The following is a 21,476-nucleotide window of genomic DNA, read 5'->3' as shown; positions in this document are numbered from 1 at the left end:
ACCCTTAAAGACAGTTGGCACATAGGTAGCTCATACCTATAATTCTAGCTACTCAGGAGGCTGAGATTTGAGGGTCCCCATTCAAAGCCAGCTCATGCAGAAACATTCTTGAAACTCTTATATCCAATTAACCAGAAAAAGCCAGAATTGGAAGTTTGGATCAAGTGGTAGAGTACCAGCCTCAAGTGAAAAAGCCAAGTAAGAATGAGAGGTTCCGGATTCAAACCCCAGCACACAAACACACATGCAGATGCATATACACACAAGCACATGCACATACCCCTTTAAAGTCTTGTTAGAAGATAACAATAGGAGCTAGGAATGTGGTCTAGGGGTAGAGTGCTTGTCTAGCACGCATGAAGCCCTGGATCCTATTTCTCAGTACTACAGAAAAAGCCAGAAGTGGCTTTGTGGCTCAAGTGGTAGAGTGCTAGCCTTGAACAAAAGCAGCTCAGGGACAGGGCCCAGGCCCTGAGTTCAAGCCCCAGGACTGGCAGAAAAAAAAAGAAACAAAAGAAGATAATGTTTTCATGGAACATATATATGCTGGTGCTCCCATAAAATTATAAAAGTTTTCAAACATACTTGTTGCCAAATGACACTATACATAGCTGTGATAGTTGTATCACAATTCTCATGTTTTGTCTTGAGGCTGGTATAAAGGGACCTGCTGTGCTACATATAAGAGCTAGATAGGGATCTGCCAGTTTGCACACATGTGAAATGATAGCTGTTTCATAGGATCATTGTGAGGCAAAATGTACTTAGTATACAGTAAATGCTTAGTAAATGTTCTCTAGGGGAATGATGGGGGAGGTGGAGGGAGATAGGCAGGCTCAATATGATAATCTCTTTCGCCACCTTGTGGCCAGTGAAGAACAGGCTATGCAGTAATGTCAGTGCTACTAAACTAGAGCATCCTGTAAAACTTTCAGTACTGTGTAGGGTAGTGTGGAAATTCAGGTGTTTTGTTTTGTTTTGTTTTGTTTTCCCGTCCTGAGGCTTGAACTCTGGGCCTGGGTGCTGTTCCTGAGCTTCTTTTGCTCAAGACTTTCACTCTACCACTTGAGCCACAGTGCCACTTCTGGCTTTTTCTGAGTAGTTTATTAGAGATAAAATTCTCAGGGAAGCCAGGCACCAGTGGCTCACACCTGTAATCCTAAATACATAGGCTGATCATGGTTCAAAGCCAGCCCAGACACGAACATCCGTGAGACTCTTATCTCCAATTAACCACCAGAAAACTGGAAGTGGCGCTGTGGCTCAAGAGGAAGAGCACTTGCCTTGAGCTGAAGAGGTGAGAGGGACAGTGCCCAGGCCCAGAGTTCAAGACCCACAACCAACAAAACATAAATAAATACATAAATAAATACATAAATAAATAATTTCTCAGGGACTTTCCTTCTCTGGGCTGGCTTCAAAATGCAATCTTCAGATCAGCCTCCTGAGTAGCTAGGATTGCAGGTGTGAGTCACTGGTGCCCAGTGAAATTAAGGTTTTAATGAGATGGACAACTGAGGATGTTTTTAAACTGAGAAAGAGTTAAAAGAAAGAAATAATTGCGATGCTGGACACCAGTGGCTCACACTTGTAATCCTAGCTACTCAGGAAGGTAGTATTTAAGGATTTCTGTTTCAAGTCAGCCTAGGCAAGAACATCTGTGAGAGTCTTATCATCTCCAATCAGCCAGCACAAAGCCAGAGGTGGCGGTGTGGCTTATGTCATAGAGCATTAGCCTTGAACTCAAAAGCTCAGGGACAGTGACCAGGCCCTGAACTCAAGCCCCAGGATTGGCACCAAAATAAATAACATTGAGAGGGTTAATCTGATCAAAATACAACATATGCACACCTGAAATACAATAGTGAAGTCCCTTGGTATAATTAAATACACTAATGCATATTAATTAAATACATACTATATACTAATGTATCAAGTATATATTAATTAATAATATATGCTGATAATAGCTATTATCATTATCATTATTATTAGAAGGAGGAGGAGATAAAATGGGCTTTCATGGGAGCTCTGCCACCAGTAGGATGGGGAGGGCTAATGAACAGGATGAAAGAAGATGTATATGGTCCACATAGTTTATTTGCATATATGAAAATAGAACACAGAATAATATAACTTGCTGATTTTTTTAAGCAGGAGGAGTGGAAGTGGGGGAGAATAATAGAGTGGGATAAGATTGGTCAGGATACATTGAATACATGTGTGGAAATGTCAGAGTGAACGCTCCCCCCCCCTTGTACAACTAAAGTATGCTAATAAATAAAAACTAGAGCTGGGCACCAGTGGCTCCTGCATATATTCCTAGCTACTCAGGAAGCTGAGATCTGATGATCGTAGTTCATAGCCAGCATGAGCAGAAAAAAAATCCATGAAACCCTTATCTCCAATTCATCATCAAAAAGCAGGAAGTGGCTCTGTGGCTCAAGTGATAAATACCAGCCTTGAGTGCAAAAGCTAAGGGACAATGCCCAGACCCTGAGTTCAAACCTCAGTACTAGCATACACACACACACACACACACACACACACACACACACACACACACACAGAGGCTGAGAGAGACAGAGGCTTAGAGAGACAGACAAAGAGAGAGAGACAAACAGAGAGAGAGAGAGAGAACAGTATAAATGATTAGCTAGATGAGATTTAGAGACCCCTTCTCTTTAGTCATCTTTGATTCCAGATGTTCCTGATTCCTAGCCCTTACAGTGTCAAAGAGAAACAGCAAACTGGTGGATCACTGTTTGTTTCGGGGTATCTCTAGCTTTCAGACTTACTACTTATATGCAATATAGCGAGTTCTAGTTTCTCTAAATAGAAAGTCGATTTAATAATTTTTAGGTAGTTCCAGGAACTCTCCAACTGGCCAGAAAATTTAGCTTGAAGGCTAGGCAGCAGGAGCTGGCGAGAGTTCCACTTCCTCTGGAGACAGGCACTTCTGAGGCTGAGTCCAGGATTATGCCATTAGGACATCTACTACAGCTGTCTGTGAAGGCTCAGTGTCTATTAGCCAAGATCTAATGTCATCAGCAGGCGTGCATCATTGGATATTTCTCATTTGCTTCTCACTCCTGATCCAAAGTTGCAGTGGAATGCTAAGCAGGATAGTGCCTGTCCACAATCCCAGCACTTGTGAGACTGAGGCAGGAGGATCATGAGTTTGAGGGCAACCTGGGCTACATATTGATTTCCAGGCCAGCCTGGGATACATAGACTTTGTCACATACAGCAACAAAAAATCAAACAAGCAAAGCCCCCTCCAAGTCTAAAAGGAGAACATTTGATTGGCGGACAATAGGGATCAAAGCCTTTCCCCTAGGTAGTACTCTAGTTTCCAACTTAGGGAGGCAGAAATCCTTTTGGTGTGTGTTGGTCCTGGGATTTGAACTCAGGGCCTGGACACTGCTCCTGAGCATTTATTTCAAGTTCCAAACTTCTAATAAAGGAATAAGAGAAGTCTCACCAACAGATTATTAAAATATTTTCTTCAAACTGAAGGGTGGGGGTATAGCTCAGGTAGTGATAGAGCACTTGCCTCCTAGCTTCCCATATCTGAAGAATGTTCATTTCCTGTGTCATCTTCACACTCTAGACCATAGCTCTGGTCCTTTTGGCATTGGAGTCTATCTGCAGGCTGAGATTCCCTAGTTTCTCCAGAAAGGACCCATCAATTCTATCTATGTAGAAGCACTAACTCTCTTCATCTTTCAACAGCTAGGAGATTTGGGTTACAGCTCCTAACTATGCCAAGAAGTGTTTCCCTAGGCATAGAATGCTTAGCAAATATTCTGTGTCTCTCTTCATGTGGAAGTCTAGCTCTGTTATTCTGGAACCAGTTACTAATTGCATACATGGGAATGGGATATTTATTTATTTATTTAGTTAGTTAGTTAGTTATTACCAGTTCTTCTCTGCTTGTAAAATCAGGGTAAGGTCTCTAATGGAATAGCTCATGAAGTTCTTGCTTAGTAAATTTGTGTTTTATACACCCTAGTCTCTTTGAGATCTCTTTTTCACTATTGGAAGCCATGGAGAAACTAGTCAGTGGGCCTGAAGGCCTGGCTCCAGTGGTAGAGGGCCAGTTTGAGCAGAATTCTAGTCCAAGGTCTTTTTTCCTGCGCTTTTTTGTTCAAGGCAAGTGCCCTACCACTTGAGCCACACCTCTACTTCTGGCTTTTTGGTGGCTAATTAGATAAAAGAGTCTCACAGATTGTCCTGTTTAGGCTGGCTTTAACCATAATCCTCAGATCTTAGCCTCCTGAGTAGCTAGGATTATAGGTCTGATCCACAGGTGCCCAGCAGGAATCTTAATGCAAATTTAGAAGGGCTATTCAGAATCTGTTGGATAAGGCAGAGGGCAGGGGATGGTGGTGCTCTATCTCAAGGAAGAGGTCATGGGGCATAAGTGCTTTCAGAAGTCCAAGGCCCTTCCTTAGGTTGTAGTCTTCTGGACTTGTAGGCTCTAGAAAATCTAGTCCTCTAGACTTGTAGCTCTAGAAAGGCTTTATATAGGACCCAGTTACAACTGGGAATCCAAGTGTGTCTAATTTGCTGTCTTAGTGCCTTACTACTTGAATAAAATTATTTCTATCAAAGAACAAACTAAGCTGTTATAGTGTGTGTGTTATAGTGTGTGTGTATGTGCACACGCGCACGCACGCGTGCATGCACGCGCTTGCACTCGTGCCAGTAATGGGACTTGTAGCATTTATCTCAGGGTTAGCACTTCATCATTTGAGCCACATTGGCACTTCTGGCTTTTTTTCTGGTTAATTGGAGGTAAGAGGCACACAAACTTTCCTGCCTGGGCTGGTTTTGAACTGTGATCCTCAGATCTTAGCCTCCTGAGTAGCACATAAATTTTCTTGAAAAAAATGTATGCTCAGGACATATTTGCAATAGAAATAAATGAAAGTGGCATGGCTGAGTCTGAAGGCCAGTTGGAACTGAACTGTTACCTCCAGTGTGTGGCTCAGCCTCTGGCCTTGACATTTGCTTTTTACTCATCAACCAGACCTAGTTCCTGTCTACATCTCCATCAATTACTATTTATTGCAAGACCACCAGAGGGAGCAGGTGTGCCTCTGCTATGATGGAACATGGCACTTCCTGTTTGTACCCTGCTTCTATTCTGGAAAGTACCACTGTTGCTTAGCAACAGAGAAGCCAATCATGCCTAGACCTCATATCTCTGTCACTAACCCCAAGTGAGACAGAATATGAAGGCTTACCTTCATATCACATCTGTTGGAGTGCTTTGGAACTTTCTGGCCTCTTGAAATGTGGCCCTGTAATCCCTCATCACTTCAGGGGTCTCAAGCCCACCCACATGTTCAGAGATTTTTCTAGGATTCATAGAATTCAGTGTATCATGGTACTCATGGCTATGTTTATCACAGTAAAAATATGTACAATAATAGTGGTACTGTGGCTCAAGTGGCAAAGCTCTAGCCTTGAGCTGAAGAGCTCAGGGACAGTGCCAAGGGCCCAGAGTTCAAGCCCCATGACCAACAACAACAACAACAAAAAGTACAATAAAATCCAGGAAAAAGGCCAGTGACTCATTCCTGTAATCTTACTTACTCAGGAGGCTGAGATCTGAGGATCATGGTTTGAAGCCAGACCAGGCAGGAAATCCCAAAGATTCTTATTTCCAATTAACCACCAAAAAGCCAGAAGTGGAGGTGTGATTAAATGGTAGATTGCCATCCTTGAGCAAAAAAAAAGCTAAGGGAGAACACTCTGGTCATGAGTTCAAGTCCCAGTACTGGCACCAAAAACACTGAGAAAAAAAAAGTGTGCTTAATTGGAGATAAGAGTCTCATGGACTTTTTGCCTGAGCTGGCATTGAAATGTGATCCTCAGGTCTCAGCATCCTGAGTAGCTAGGATTACACATAGGAGCCACAGGTGCCAGGCTTATATTTGTTTGTTTTTGTTATCAATAAATACAGTCATTCCAAGCTTTTTGAGCCTCCTGTATTACTTTTTTGGACATTTCCCTATCATCATAACCAGAGTCAAGTCCTGCCTCAAGTTCTATTTCTCTAGCCACAGCTGGGGAAAGTTCTCATAAGGTTAAGGACTCAAGTAATTATATTGTGACAGCCCAGATAATCCAGGATAATCTCTTCATTTCAAAGCCCCTAACTTTAATCATACTTTAAATCTCCTTTCCCACTGGGAACTGTGACCTGTAATGCTAGCCACTCTGGTGGTAAAGTCTGAGGATCATGGTTCGAAGCTAGCCTGGACAAGAAAGTCTATGTGACTCTTATCTCCAATTAATTACCAAAAAGTTGGAAATGGAGTTTCCACTCAAGTGATACAGTGCTAGTATTAAGTGAAAAAACTAAGGGACAATACCCAGGCCCTGAGTTCATACCGCATTACTGGCACACACACACAAAAATAATCCCCTGGGAGCTGGGAAGGTGGCTCAGTGGTAGAGCGCTTGCTTTGCATGCCTGAGGCCCTCGGTTCGATTCTTCAGCACCACATTAGCAAAAAGAAAAAAGCCGGAAGTGTTGCTGTAGCTCAAGTGGTAAAGCACTAGCCTTGAGCTGAAGAGCTGAGGGACAGCGCCCAGGCCCAGAGTTCAGGCCCCATGACCGGACCAAAAAAAAAAAATAATCCCCTTTCCCTTTTATTATATTAATATATTCATTCATAGGTTCTAGAAATTAGAATGCAGACATCTTTGAGAGGGGCAGTCTTCTGCTTGCTTTAAAGCGTCACATTTTCCAGATGCCAGCCAAGGGCTAGCCTTGAAAGCATGCCTTTCTAAAGATAACAGACTCAAGGCTGCTATGGTAACTCTTCTGCAGACCCATGCATGTCTAGAGGAAGGGTGACATGGGTGATAAGCAGCATTCCCTAGAGTTGAAAGGCGAGCATTCTAAACCCAGACTCCAACAACTCATACTCAATCCTATTTTTAAAAAGGGCATTTGAACAAGACAGAGAGAGACCTCACATGCTGATCTCACACTTACAAATATCTCAGGATTAATGGATAGAAAACAGATTTCGTGAACTTCAAAGACAACTGGACCTAGAGCCTAGCCTATAAAGATGTATTATACCCTAGATTCCAGAATGACATCCATACTCGTAACATTGAGACTGGGCAGGACTCTCTCCACTCCCTTCACCCTGATAAGAGCTAAGGTCAAGGGAACTGTTAGCTCATGATTATTATTAATATAATGCTAGGCAGAAAAATATATCCTCTTTTAAATTCTTACCTGTGGACAAGAGCAAATTATTATTTTTTTTCCTGTAATGTTCATTTCCTCATCTGTTTCTAGGTACAATCTATTTGTGTGTGTGTGTGTGTGTGTGTGTGTGTGTGTGTGTGTGTGTGTGTGTGCATGTATGCCCACATGTGTGTGGGTTTGAACTCAAAGCCTGGGCACTGTCCCTGAGCTTTTACTGCTCAAGGCTGATGCTCTATCAGTTGAGCCACAGATCCACTGCTGGCTTTTTTAATGTTTAATTGGAGATAAGAATCTCATACTTTCCTGCCTGAGCTGTCTTTGAACCACAATCCTCAGATTTCAGACTCCTGAGCAGCCAGAATTACAGGCATCAGTCACTGGCACCTGGCTTAATCTCACTATTTTAAAGATTTAAGTGTATGTATATAACACATGTATAAAATAGTACTTTTTGAATCAGATGGATAGTATGCTAGGCACTGGAATATCTGATGGGGTAGGGGAACATACTATGATTAGGTCAGGCATGATGGGGGGCATATATATGCCTGACATCCCAGCTGTGTGGGAGGCCTATGCTTGCTACCTATTTAAGGAGATCACAGTTCAAGGAAAACTCAATGTCCTCTTTGAAAAATAATTATAGCAAAAAAGCAGGCTGAGAGTGTGGCTCAGGTGGTAGAGCACCTTTCTAGCAAGGATGAGGACCTGAGTTTAAAAAAAAAAATGCCAGGAACCAGTGGTTCACTTCTGTAATCCTAGCTACTCTGGAGGATAAGATCTGAGGATCACAGTTCAAAGCCAACCCAGGCAAGAAAGTTCTTGAGACTCTTATATCCAATTAATCACCAAAAAGCCAGAAGTAGAGCTGTGGTTTAAGTGGTAGAGCACCAGCACAGTGCTCAGTCCTTGAGTTTAAGCCCCAGGACTGGCACAAAACATAACAAATGAAAACAAACAAAAAAATCCAAAACCCAAAACAGAAAACAAACAAAAAATAACATTTCTTCAAAAATAACTAAATTTTTTTGGGGGGGTCCAGTCGTGGGGCCTGAACTCTGGGCCTGGGCGCTGTCCCTCAGCTCTTCAGCTTAAGGCTAGCACTCTACCACTTGAGGCACAGCGCCACTTCCGGCTTTTTTCTTTTTGCTTATATGGTGCTGAGGAATCGAACCCAGGGCCTCATGCATGCAAGGCAAATGCTCTACCACTGCGCCACCTTCCCAGCCCAAAAATAACTAAATTTTTAAACTAAATTATTATTATTATTATTATTATTAGTCGTGGGGCTTGAACTCTAGGCTTGGGCACTTTGCCTGTGCTTTTTCACTCAAGCCTAATGCTCTATTACTTCGTTGTTTTTTTTTCTCTATCACTTTGAACCACAGAACCACTTCTGGCTTTCTGGTGGTTATTGGAGATAAGAGTCTCATGGTCTTTCCTGCCTGGGGCTGGCTTTGAACCACAATCCTCAGATCTCAGCGTCCTGAGTAGCTAGGATTACAGGCGTGAGCTACCTGTACCGTGGCAACTAAATTATTTTTAACTTCCTTCCTTTCTTTTCTGCCAAAAGGGGCTTAAACTGAGGGCCTTGGCACTGTCCCTTAGCTTTTGCACTCAGGACTGGCATTCTACCACTCCATCTATAGCTCCACTTCTGGCTTTTTGCTAATTAACTGGAGATAAGACTCTCATGGACTGTCTTGCCTGGGCTGGCTGCAAACTGCAATCCTCAGACCTCAGCCTCCTATCTAGCTAGATTACAAACATGAACTACTAGTGCCTTGGTAAAAATCTATTCCACATGTGGGAGCTTGCTTTTGGAAGATAAATGAAGTAGAGGCTCGCTTTCAGGAGCAACTATTTCCCCACCATTACCACTCTCTCTCTCTTAATGTCTAATTTTTATCCTTATTTTGAGGTAGGGTATTGCTGGACTAGCCCAGGCTGGCCTCAAATTTAATAATCTGACTGCTTCAATCTCCCCAGTGTTAGGATCATAGGATCACTGGTGTGCACTATCATACTGGACTACTTTGCTCTCTCTTGAATTCTTATCTCTTTATTGACAAACTTACTTCTCTTTTTTTCTTGTTAAAGTGTGATATTGTCAATTATTAACCTTTGTTTTTCAGCCCCAGCTGAGGCTTGCCCTTGTATTCTTGGCCCTGCTGCAATCTTGCAGGTCCAAGTCTCCTGCCTCAGGGTAGAATTCTTTGAGCAGAAATGCAAATAGAATCAAAAAGGCCAAAATCAGCTTTTGAGTCACAAAAGAGATTTTACAAAATAGAACTGAAAAAAAAATTTGAGTTGTAAGACCCTAAGTCTTATGAATAGCAAGAGCTAAAGGCCTGGCTTATGGAGAAATAGAAGAATGTGTGGCCTGTGTCATCCCAGATAAAGAGCCCCCACACTGAAGGGAGGGCTTAGAGGAAGGGTGAGAAATGCTCATAATATATACTCAAGGATGAGGGACTTTGATGCACATTTCAGATTTCACTGAAGCTTTGAGGAGAGTCTTAGTTTCTTTCCTTCTCCTTTTCTCTCTTTCCTCAACTGGATTTAGGTTCCTTTGCATCTCCAAATATCACAATGATGTATCCTGCACATTCAAAATTGCCACCAAAGTCAGGCACTGGTAGCTCACACCTGTAATCCTAGGTACTCAGGAGGCTTAGATCTGAGGATCAAAGTTTGAAGCGAACCTAGGCAGAAAAGTCAATGAGGACTCTCATCTTCAATTAACCACTCAAAGAACTGGAAGTGGAGCTGTGGCTCAAGTGATAGAGAGTATCAGTCTTGAAAAAAAGAGTTCAGGGGCAGTGCTCAGGCTCTGAGTTCAAGTCCCACAGCTGACAAAAAAAATGCCACCCAGTTAACTTTTAGTTTGGGTCTTGGGATTGAGAGGGAAAAAAAGGAGTCTATGCTGTTCATGGAAGGCCTGGTACCAATATGATGTAGGAACAGTTAAAAGCCAGAGGTCAATGTTATATTGGTAAAGACTTAGAATTAGCCTAGTATGAGTCCTCAACAAAACAATTTATGGCCTGCAAGGAAAAAAGAAAAGACAATGCCATACTGGCTTACCAGTGACTATAAGCACCCAAAGACCCATTCCTCACATTATTGGACCAGCCAATGAGGTGCCTCCTGACAGCATACAACATCCAGATCCCAAGTGAAACAAAAATGGCTCAACACATCCAGAGACAGAGCCATTTGCTCTGGGGTTACCTTTCACTGAGTAATATCAGGTTCTTCTGTTTTAAATGGAAAGGTACTTGGCCAATGCAGTGAGCAAAAGACAACATGACAACTAAATTTTGAGGGATAAAAAATGAAACAGATCAGGCTGGGAAGGTGGCTCAGTGGTAGAGCACTTGCCTTGCATGCCTGAGGCCCTGGGTTCGATTCCTCAGCACCACATAAGCAAAAAGAAAAAAGTCGGAAGTGGTGCTGTGGCTCAAGTGGTAGAGAGCTAGCCTTGAGCTGAAGAGCTGAGGGACAGCGCCCAGGCCCAGAGTTCGGGCCCCACGACCGGACCCCCCCCCAAAATGAAACAGATCAAAATTATCTATAATGTCCAGTCCCATTGCCTGCAATGAATAAACTCTATTACCAGGCATCTTAGCTACTCAGGAGGCTGAGATCTGAGGATTGTGGTTCAAAGCCAGGCTGGGCAGAAACGTCTATGGGACTCTTATCTCCAATTAACCATAAAAAGCCAGGAGTGGAGCTCTGGCTCAAATGATAGAGTGCTGGCCTTGAGCACAAAAGCTCAGGGATAGTGCCCAGGCCCTGAGTTCAAGCCTCAGAAACAGGTGCATGCGCGCACACACACACACACACACACACACACACACACACACACACACACACACACAAACACACACACACACACACACACACACATAGAGCTAAGGGAGAATGCAAGGCCCACAGTTCAAGTCTCTGTGGCATGTGAGTGTGCATGCGTATGTGTGCATGTACACATACATACAAACATAAACTCAAACACACACTAATACTTTATGGTGCCTAGCTTTACAACACTCTGAATTTTGGAGAGTTTCTTTTTTATTTTTGTTGGTAGTAGGGATTGAACTCTGCGCCTGGACACTGTCTCTCAGCTCTTCAGCTCAAGGCAACCACTCTACCACTTGAGCCACAGCGCCAGTTCCAGTTTTCTGGTGGTTTATTGGAGATAAGCGTCTCATGGACTTTTCTGCCTGGGCTGGCTTTGAACTGCGATTCTCATATCTCAGCCTCCTGAGTAGCTAGGATTACAGGCGTGAGCCACCGACGACTGGCTGGAGAGGTTTCTTAGAACCGCTACAGAAAAAAAATAAAAATATCCTAAGAGCACTTTGTATCCTAGTTGCATCAATGCACATCAGGGAAACTACAAGGCTTATTGAATTATAGGTGAAATGTGTGTGCCAGGTGGTTTTTGTGCATTTTTCAGGGATAAGGAGCTGTGTACTGTGATTAAATTCTTAAAGGGTTCTGAGATTTAAGACATTTTAGCCAGAGAGAGACCTGAATCTGTATTTTATTAACTGTGGGCCTTTGGAAAAACTCATTTATAATCCTCATATCACAATTTTCCTGCCTGTGGAGTGGGGAAGAAAGCAATATCCAGCATAGAATATTTTTGTGAGGAGTTAATTAGAAGGTGCATTATAAATAATTTGATTTCTTTGTGCCGATACTACAGCTTGAACTCAGACCCTGGGTCCTGTCCCTCACCTTTTATGCTCATGGCTGTCACTCTACCACTTGATCCACAGTTCTCCTTCCAGCTTTTTTCTGGTCAACTGGAGATTAGAGTCTCATGAACTTTTTTTTTGGCTGGGCTGGCTTTGAACTTTGATCATCTCAGATCTCAGAATATAGCTAGGATTACAGGCGTGAGCCACTGGTGCCTGGTTTAAATAAATTTCTAAATGGGATATATCCTTGTGTTAGTCTTCCTTTCTGCTAATGAAGAGTTTTATTAAGTTGAGAAAAATTGATTGAGCTTTGGGATACCTGAGATACAGATTTTCAAGGAAAATGTGTGTATACAGTTTATAGGAGTCAGAACAAGTTAATTCTGTATTTTTTTCAAGGATACATTTTCATAGGCTATTTGGTATTGTGTGCTTTAAAAAGAGGATGATGATGATAATGATAATGATGATGATAATGCCTTGTACTTGCATAGCGAGTAGTCTTTTCATTTATCACATCAGTTGTTGACAAAACCCTTGCTTACTCTTGTAAATGAAATGAGGCTATTGCTGGGTCTGCAGTGTTTGGTTGCCATGGTTTGAATTCGTTTCATAAGCTGTTGCTTGGCAATCCCACGCGTCAGTTGGCTCTTTTTCCTCAGCACTCTTGCCACACGCTATCTGAAGTATAATGAGATTGAGACTGGGCAAAGGAGGACTGCGGTACCCAAGCACTGTCTGTCTTCCCACACATCTCTGTTTATTATCATGATGCTTGTGAATGTGTTGAGTGAAGCAGTTATAAACATGGGTTTTAGGGTCACACAGACCTGGGTTCAAATTCTACCTCCGGGTCTGCCTGGTGTCCTTTAACCATTCACTAAAAAGCCTGGGTGTCACTTTTCCTGTGTATTAAAACACCCAGCTCCTGGAGTTGTTTGGATGCTTGGGGGAGAAAAACAATGTATAGCACCTGCACATACTAGGTGTTCAGTTTTTGTAACCTATACAAAGGATGACACTGGGAATAATAATTTCCTTTTTTGGGGGGGGTAGGGGTGGAGCAGTACTAGGGCTTGACCTCAGGGACTGAGCCTCTTTGTGCTCAAGGCTAGCACTTTACCAATTGAGCCACAGTGCTATTTCTGGCTTTTTCTTCCCTGTGATTCATTGGAGATACAATTCTCACAGACTTTTCTGCCTGGGCTGGCTTCGAACCACCATCCTCAGAACTCAGCCTCTTGAGTTGCTAAAATTATAGGAATGAGCCACTGGTGCCCGGCTCAATTTTACTTGTTTTGTAGTAAAATACTCTAATGTGAAAATCCATTTGGATTTAATTTATGCAGTAGTGGCCAACTTTCCTTTTTACATAGTGTAGGTGGGCCTGGCGCAAATCCATAGAGTAAAATAGAAATTTATTAACAAAGGAGGAGGCAACAATGCTTGATGATAAATGTACTCATTACTTTGCCCATGTAATTGTAATCCCTCTGTACAATATGTTCACAAAAAAGGACAAAAAATATAATGAAGAAGGTCTTTGTGGGAACTTCACTTGCTCCTCCATGTTTTTAGAAACTTTTTGGATGAATGGGTTTTGGATTTTTTTTTTGGATGATGGTTTTTGAATATTAAAAAATAAAAAGATTTCGTCTAAAAATAGAAATTTATTAATGAACTATGAAGGCTCAGGAAACGAACAGGGGTGTTGTGACCAGAAGAAGACAACTATAGAAAATTTCAATGTCAGGTGCTAGTAGCTCACACCTATAATAGTAGCTACTGAGGAGGCTGAGATCTGAGGATCTCAGTTCCAAGCTAGCTCAGGTAGGAAATTCTATGAGACTCCTTACTTCCAATTAACCACCAAAAAGCTGCAATTGGAGATGTGGCTCAAATGGTAGTGCCAGCCTTGAAAGGGAAAAAAAAGCCAAGTGAGAGTTTGAAGCCCAAAGTTCAAATCCCACTACTGGTACAATTTTTTTACCATGAATTTTAATAAATATCCACCCTGGGTAATGGGTGGGCAGGCACTGTGCAATGGAAGGGACTATCATGGGAGTTTTGGGGGGAGGGTAGTCTCTTCTCTAAATAAATGCATACCCAGGAAGAGTGGTATGCTGGTAGAATAGCTTTCAGGGGGAGGAAATTCTGATTTGCATCATTTGTCTACTTCCATGGTGTGAATACTCCTACTATGGCCAAGGTCAAGCTACTAACATGATTTCATTGAATGGAATGTGGAGTTGGAAGATTTGCCCACATTCAGCTCTAGGTAGCTCATTGGCAACTACTGCAACATAGAATGAATCCCTTCCCTAGAAGGAGCTTTATTGGGTTTTCTCTTATTGGTAGAATTTCCTAACAACCTTTTGTTTTACACACACACACACACACACACACACACAGATATATATATATATATGTGTATATATATATATATATACATATATATATATTGGAATTCTTTGCCTCCATCAGAAATGACACCGCTCCACTTGTTAGGAAATGGAAAGACTTGGAAAAATTATATTGAGTGAAGTAAGCCAGACTCAAAGAAACATAGGTCCCATGGTTTCCCTTATCAACAATAACTAGTTTATGTCTAGGACAAGCAGAAGAAGTCAAGAGATATGTACATATGACCATATAACCTCATGCTAAGCAAAATGAACCCCAAGATAGGGACACAATAGGTTTTATCTTTGTTGCTGTTCTTTTTAATGTACTTATAATGTACTATGTGATTTATTTATTTATTTATTTCAGTCATGGGGCTTGAACTCTGGGCCTGGGTGCTGTCCCTCAGCTCTTCAGCTCAAGGAGAGCACTCTACCACTTGAGCTACAGCACCACTTCTGGTTTCCTTATGGTTTATTGGAGATAAGAGTTTCATGGACTTTCCTGCCCAGGCTCGGTTTGAACCTCGATCCTCAGATCTCAGCCTCCTGAGTAGCTAGGATTACAGGCGTCTGGCATCCGGCTGATTTTTTTATTTCTTTGTTTGTTCTTCCCCATGGTACAACTCCTGTTGTCACTGTATTTGATTCCAGTGCCCTTAATCTTTTTTTGGGGGGGGTCCGGTTGTGGGGCCTGATCTCTGGGCCTGGGCGCTGTCCCACAGCTTTTCAGCTTAAGGCTAGCACTCTACCACTTGAGCCACAGCACGACTTCCGGCTTTTTTCTTTTTGCTTATGTGGTGCTGAGGAATCGAACTCAGGGCCTCATGCGTGCAAGGCAAGCGCTCTACCATTGAGCCACCTTCCCAGCCCCTGAATCTTGTATATACATTTTTCTTTCTTCTTATAAAAATTTTTTATTGTGAAAATACCATACAGAAGGGTTACAACTACATGGGCAAGGTAATGAGTACATTTCTTATCAAGCATTGTTGCCTCCTCCTTTGTTTCCCCTTCCCATTCCTTCCCATCCCCACCCCAAAGTTGTAAAGTTCATTTTTTGACATAACGACTTGTACATCTCATTGTTGCAATGGGTCCACCTGTATCCCTATTTAAATGGTTTGTTTTTGCCCTTTCCCTCCACAAATTATACCAACATTAAATACAGTGAAAACAGGGGTTATACCATGGGGGAGGGACATACAATTGCAGTAACTAGTATATGTCTGAGACAAGCAGAAAAGGTCAGATAAGTTGATGTTAGGTGAAATGAACCCCAAGATAAGTATTCAAATGTTTTTTTCTTTCTTGCGATTGTTTCTAACATATTTATAAGATGATTTCTTTGTTGCTATATATATACATTCTTCTAATTTGGGGAGAGGAAGGGAAATAACAAAATGCTGAAGTAAGGATACAGGTTGACCCATTTTACAATGAGGCATACAAGACAGTATGTTGAAAATGAATTTTACAACTTTGCAGGGGGATGGGGGTGGGAGAGGGGAGGGAAGAGTTGGGGAGGTGGAGAGGAAAGGGATGGTAGGGAAAAATAAAGGAGGGTATAACAGTGCTCCATAGGAAATGGACTCATTACCTTGCTCATGTAACTGTAATCCTTCTGTACAGTATCTTTACAATAAAAATATATATTAAAAAAGACTGATGCTTTACCATTTGAATCACAGCTCTACATCTAGCTTTTTGGTAGTTAATTGGAGATAAGAGTCTCACAGACTTTTCTTCCCAGTCTGGCTTCAAACTGACCCTCAGCCTCATGAGTAGCTAGGATTGCAGTTGGGTGCCACCTGTACTTGGCAGTATTTTTATATTAGTCACCAGTCAATCTTAAAATGAATTACGTTGAAAATTAATGTGTACCACTCTAAACTTCCCTTTTTTTGTTAGCCGTTGGGCTTGAACTCTGGGTCTGGGCACTGTCCCTGAGCTCTTCAGCTCAAGGCAAGCATTTTACCATTTGAGCCACAGCACCACTTCTGGTTTTCTGGTGGTTTTTAAGAGTCTCACGGACTTTCCTGCTCAGGCTGGTTTCACATCGTGATCCTCAGATCTCAGCCTCCTGAGAAGCTAGGGATTACAGGCATGAACCACTGGTGCCCAGGTCTAAACTTTCTTTAATATAATTTCAGTGTACTTGTCTAATTCTGTATTTGGAGTAGGCAAGAAGTGTGCATGTGTTAATTCCCTTATGTACCAAATGATCAGTTTTCAAATGTCACTCTGTGAGGCTCATCCCCAAGAGCAGGCACTTTGACCAGCATTCAGTGAGAATATATTCACTTCAGCAAATATTTGTATATTCTCCCTACTCCTGGAGTTGTCCAGTTGAATGACTTGTACATATACACTGCCTGAAAACATCCTGTCTTCCATTCAAATTAGGCAAAAAACAAAAGTCACAATACTTATGTTGTACAAAGCAGCAGAAGAAAAACAGATGTAATATCCTACACATTTCTAAGGAAAAAGGTCCTGGTAACAGGGTCTGGAGTGGGCATGTTTGGCAGTAGAAGTTTTAAGACATTTAAAGGTCTCAGCAATAGCAAGAGATGGAGACAACCTGGGTAAGGACACAAATGAGAAACTGAAACCATAGAAAATGAGTCTGTTTGGGAGATGTTGCAGGTAGTGGAGAGAAGGGTATTCTGATTAATGGAGACAAGAAAGAGAGCAAGTGAGACTGAGAAAGAATTGAAGAAAGGAAGGAAGGAAGGAAGGGAGGAAGGGAGGGAGGGAGGAAGGAAGGAAGGAAGGAAGGAAGGAAGGAAGGAAGGAAGGAAGGAAGGAAGACGGAAGGAGGAATGAAAGGGAAAAAGGAAAGAAAGAAAGGAGGGAAAGAAAGAAGGATCCTTTTTTGTCAGTCAAGGGGCTTGAACTCTGGGCCTAGGCATTGACCCTTAGCTCTTCAGCTGAAGGCAAGCACTCTACGACTTGAGCCACGGCGACACTTTAGTTTTCTGGTGGTTTATTGGAGGTAAGAGTCTCATGAACTTTCCTGCCCAGGCTGGCTTTGAACTGTGATGCTCAGATCTCAGCCTTCAGAGTAACTAGGATTATGGGTGTGAGCCCCTGGTGTTCGGCTACATTCTTGCATACATGAAGGGGAATGTCTACACAAAAAGACATAGTATTTATCATTCTCCTGGTAGTCAAGAGGAGAATGAGGACCACAGGCTAGAGAGCCTCAGGCAGGACCTACATGGAGTTACCACTAATGAGAGCCTCCAATTTCCTGGAACTCATTGTCATGCTGACCACATAGAACTGCACCTGAAGTTCATGTTCGCCAGAGAGGTTGCCAGGAAAGGCAGCCCCCTGTTGAAGATAGTCTTGACAGATCCAAAAGAGGAGCTTATAAGTAAGAATAACTATGTATTTTGACTAAAAAAATCCAAGTCAACAATGATTGGATTGCCAGTTATCTTAGTCCAGGCACACTACTATAACAAATCAACCTAGACTGGGTGGTTAAAACAATAATCATTTTAGGGGCTGGGAAGGTGGCTCAGTGGTAGAGCGCTTGCCTTGCATGCTCAAGGCCCTGGGTTTGATTCCTCAGCACCACATAAGCAAAAAGAAAAAAGCTGGAAGTGGTGCTGTGGCTCAAGTGGTAGAGCAATAGCCTTGAGCTGAAGAGCTGAGGGACAGCGCCCAGGCCCAGAGTTCAGGCCCCACAACCGGACCAAAAAAAAACCAAAAGAATAATCATTTTATTTCTCACCCTTGAAGGTACCAGCAGATCCTATGTCTAATGAGGGGTGATTTTCAACTTTGTAGTTAGCAGAGAGATCTATTGGGGTTGCTTTTTTTTTTTTTGCCAGTCCTGGTGCTTGAACTCAGGGCCCGGGCACTGTCCCTGGGCTTCTTTTTGCTCAAGGCTAGTGTTCTACCACTTGAGCCACAGCGCGACTTCTGGCTCTTTCTGTGTATGTCATAGTGAGGAATTGAACCCAGGGCTTCATGCATGCTAAGCAAACACTCTACCACTGAGCCACATTCCATGTCCCTGAGGTTGCTTTTTATGTGCTGGTCTGGGGCTTGAATTCAGGGCCTGGACACTATCCCTGAAATTTAGTTCTAGAAGATAGCACTCAACCACTTGAGCAAAAGCTCCACTTTCAGCTTTTTGCTCATTAATTGGAGAGAAGAGTCTCACTGACTTTCCTGCCAGGGCTGGGTTCAAACTGCAATCCTCAGATCTCAGCTGAGTAGGTAGGATTTACAAGTGTGATCCATCAGCCCCACAGGCTTGAGGCTACTTTCATTAGGTCACTAATCCCATTCATGAAAGTTCTAGCCTCAGGGCCTAAATAATCATCTTCCAAAGGTCTCATCTCCTAATAACATCTCATTCTAAGTTAGAATTTCAACATGTGAATGGAGGAGAGTGCATAACACTCAGCCTATAAGATTAATGTCTTTCAAATATTTGAATATTTTGTGGACCAAGAAGAAATGCAAATCAGGGCACCATTGGCTCGTGCCTGTAATTCTAGCTACTCAGGAGGCTGAGATCTGTGGATCATGGTTTGAAGCCATCCTAGGCAGGAAAGCATATGAGACTCTTATTTCTAATTATCTACTCAGAAGACACCAGCAGTGGTGCTGTGGCCCAAGTATTAGAGCACTGGCCTTGAGCAAAAGAAGCTCAGGGTCAGACCCAGGCCCAGAGTTCAAGCCTCAGGCCCAGTTAAAAAAAAAGCAAAAAAAAAAAAAAACCCAAAATTATATTTTGGGTTGGGGGAGGCTTGAATGTATTATCTCTTGACTTCTTCAGCTCAAGGATTGCACTCTATCATTTAAGCCACACCTCTGCTTCTGGTTTTTTGGATGGTTAATTGGAGATGAGAGTCTCATAGACTTTCCTGCTTGGGCTGGCTTCGAAGCCTGATCCTCAGATCTCAGCCTCCTGGGTAGCAGGGGGAGCCACTGGCTCCTGGACAACTCAGGGACTTTTATCCTTAACATATGTTTGTTTTTGCTGGTCCTGAAGTTTCAACTCTGGGCTTGAACTCAGGGCCTGAGCGCTGTCCCTGAGCCTCTTTCTACTTAAGGCTAGTTAGTGTTCTACACTTGGACCACAGCACCACTTCCAGCTTTTTTCTGAGTGGTTTATTGGAGATAAGAGTCTCATGGACTTTGCTGCCCAGACTGGCTTTGAACTTTGATCCTCAGATCGAAGCCTCCTGAGGAGCTGGGATTACAGGCATGAGCCACTGGCACCGGCCAACACACACACACACACACACACACACACACATAAACCTTTGTGTGTGTGTGGGCTGGGAAGGTGGCTTAGTGGTAGAGTGCTTGCCTTGCATGCATGAGGCCCTGGGTTCGATTCCTCAGCACCACAAAAGCAGAAAAAGATAGAAGTGGCACTGTGGGTCAAGTGGTAGAGTGCTAGACTAGAGCTGAAGAATTGAAGGACAGTGCCCAAGCCCAGAGTTCAGGCCCCATGGCCGGGAAAAAACAAAACAAAACAAAAAAACACCTTTGTGTGTAAGTTGGATGCTGGTAGCTCATGCCTGTAATCCTAGCTACTCAGGAGGCTGAGATCCGAGGGTCACAGTTTAAAGCCAGACCTGGCAGGAAAGTCCATGAGACTTTTATCTCCAATTAGCCACCAGAAATCCAGAAGTGGCTCTGTGGCTCAAAGTGGCAGAGCAATAGTCTTGAGCTGAAGAGTTCAGGGACAGTGCCCAGGCCCAGAGTGCAAAACCATGACTGAACAAAACAAACTGACAAAAGAAAAAACAACCAAACCAAAAAAAAAAAGAAAAAAACCTACCTTTGTGTATAATTATTCAAATGTTGATGAAGAGCAAGAATGCTACTTTTTATACTTTAGAAAAATATTAAGACTTCTGAAAGCTCACTTTTACATTTTGAGCCAATGTTCAAAGGCTAAAGTGTTGGCTTCTAATTTATTTTCTGGAAATGTTAACTCATCTATTTTGATAAAGATCTAAGATTTTTGTCTACAGACATGGTTTATTTAGAAGCTGATTGTTTTTACAGGGAATGAGGAGATTGTGGCAGAGATGGTTCAATGACTACCTTAGAATCATGCTCTGTTGCTATGGCATGGAATGGTTGCTAGGAGCAGCTGCTCAGCCAAGGATTACAGTTCTCTGGGCCTCCTCTTCCCAAGCCATCCAGGTGACTCGTACTTGCTAGTGGAACATGAAAATTAATGTATGGCCAAATAAGAGGTTATGATTTCTGCACAGTCTGTTTCTCTCCATCAGCCAGTTAAATGGTGGGAGATTTTGGGGAGTAAGATTACAAGATAGGCCAGTAGCAAGCAAGAATATCACCATTGTTTTTCTGCAGCAAGAATTAATATCTAAAATACAAACATACATGAAAATGTATTGAAGTAAGGAGGCTGTGTCTAAGCAATTACTTGCAGCCATCCTGGTGCCTCTTGCTGTGGGGGAGGGAATTCTCCACTGAGTGCTGAAAAGCCTAGAGGTGAGAGAGGCCATTCATTGAATGCAGATGTCCAGCCCATGGTGAGCTAAGAGGGCTCTGCTTCAAAGAAATGCAGACGTCATTAGGAAAGCTTTGCATATAGAAAATGCTCTGATTCTGCATTGATTAATTCCCTAAATGACTTGAATCACCAGCCTCTGACTAGCCTCTAAGCATACGTTATATGGAAAAGTTCTGCTGGTACCTGAGTATGTCAATTTAAGGTCTAGCATCTTGTCTTAATGGTGGGGGAAGATGATGCCCCTCCCCTCAGCAGGTGATAGGCATACCTGGATCCCTGGAGACAGGGACAGGCACTTGGCTGATAGGTTACTGAACCTGTCAGTCCAGTGCCTGGGACTAGGAATGTCCTTTGACCCACCCCCTGGCCTGAATCTATTTAGGTGTGGAACAGCATAGTCGCCAATAAGCCATACCATGTGTCTGTGTGATGGTGTCCTGTCTCCTGTCTTGTCTCTGGTCATCATAGCATCCCAATTCAGCTCTCCGTCAGAGCTGGTGATAGAGTGCTATCCTTGAGAAGGAAAGGTTGAGGGACAATGCCCATTCCATGAGTTCAAGCCCCTGTACTGGCACAAGAAACAAAGTTAAACTTCTGTC

The sequence above is a fragment of the Dipodomys merriami genome, unplaced genomic scaffold (assembly GCF_024711535.1).
Source record: "Dipodomys merriami isolate MVZ:Mamm:240054 unplaced genomic scaffold, mDipMer1.0.p SCAF_3, whole genome shotgun sequence".
In the NCBI taxonomy this organism is placed as follows: Eukaryota; Metazoa; Chordata; class Mammalia; order Rodentia; family Heteromyidae; genus Dipodomys; species Dipodomys merriami.
This window is presented reverse-complemented; position numbering follows the sequence as displayed.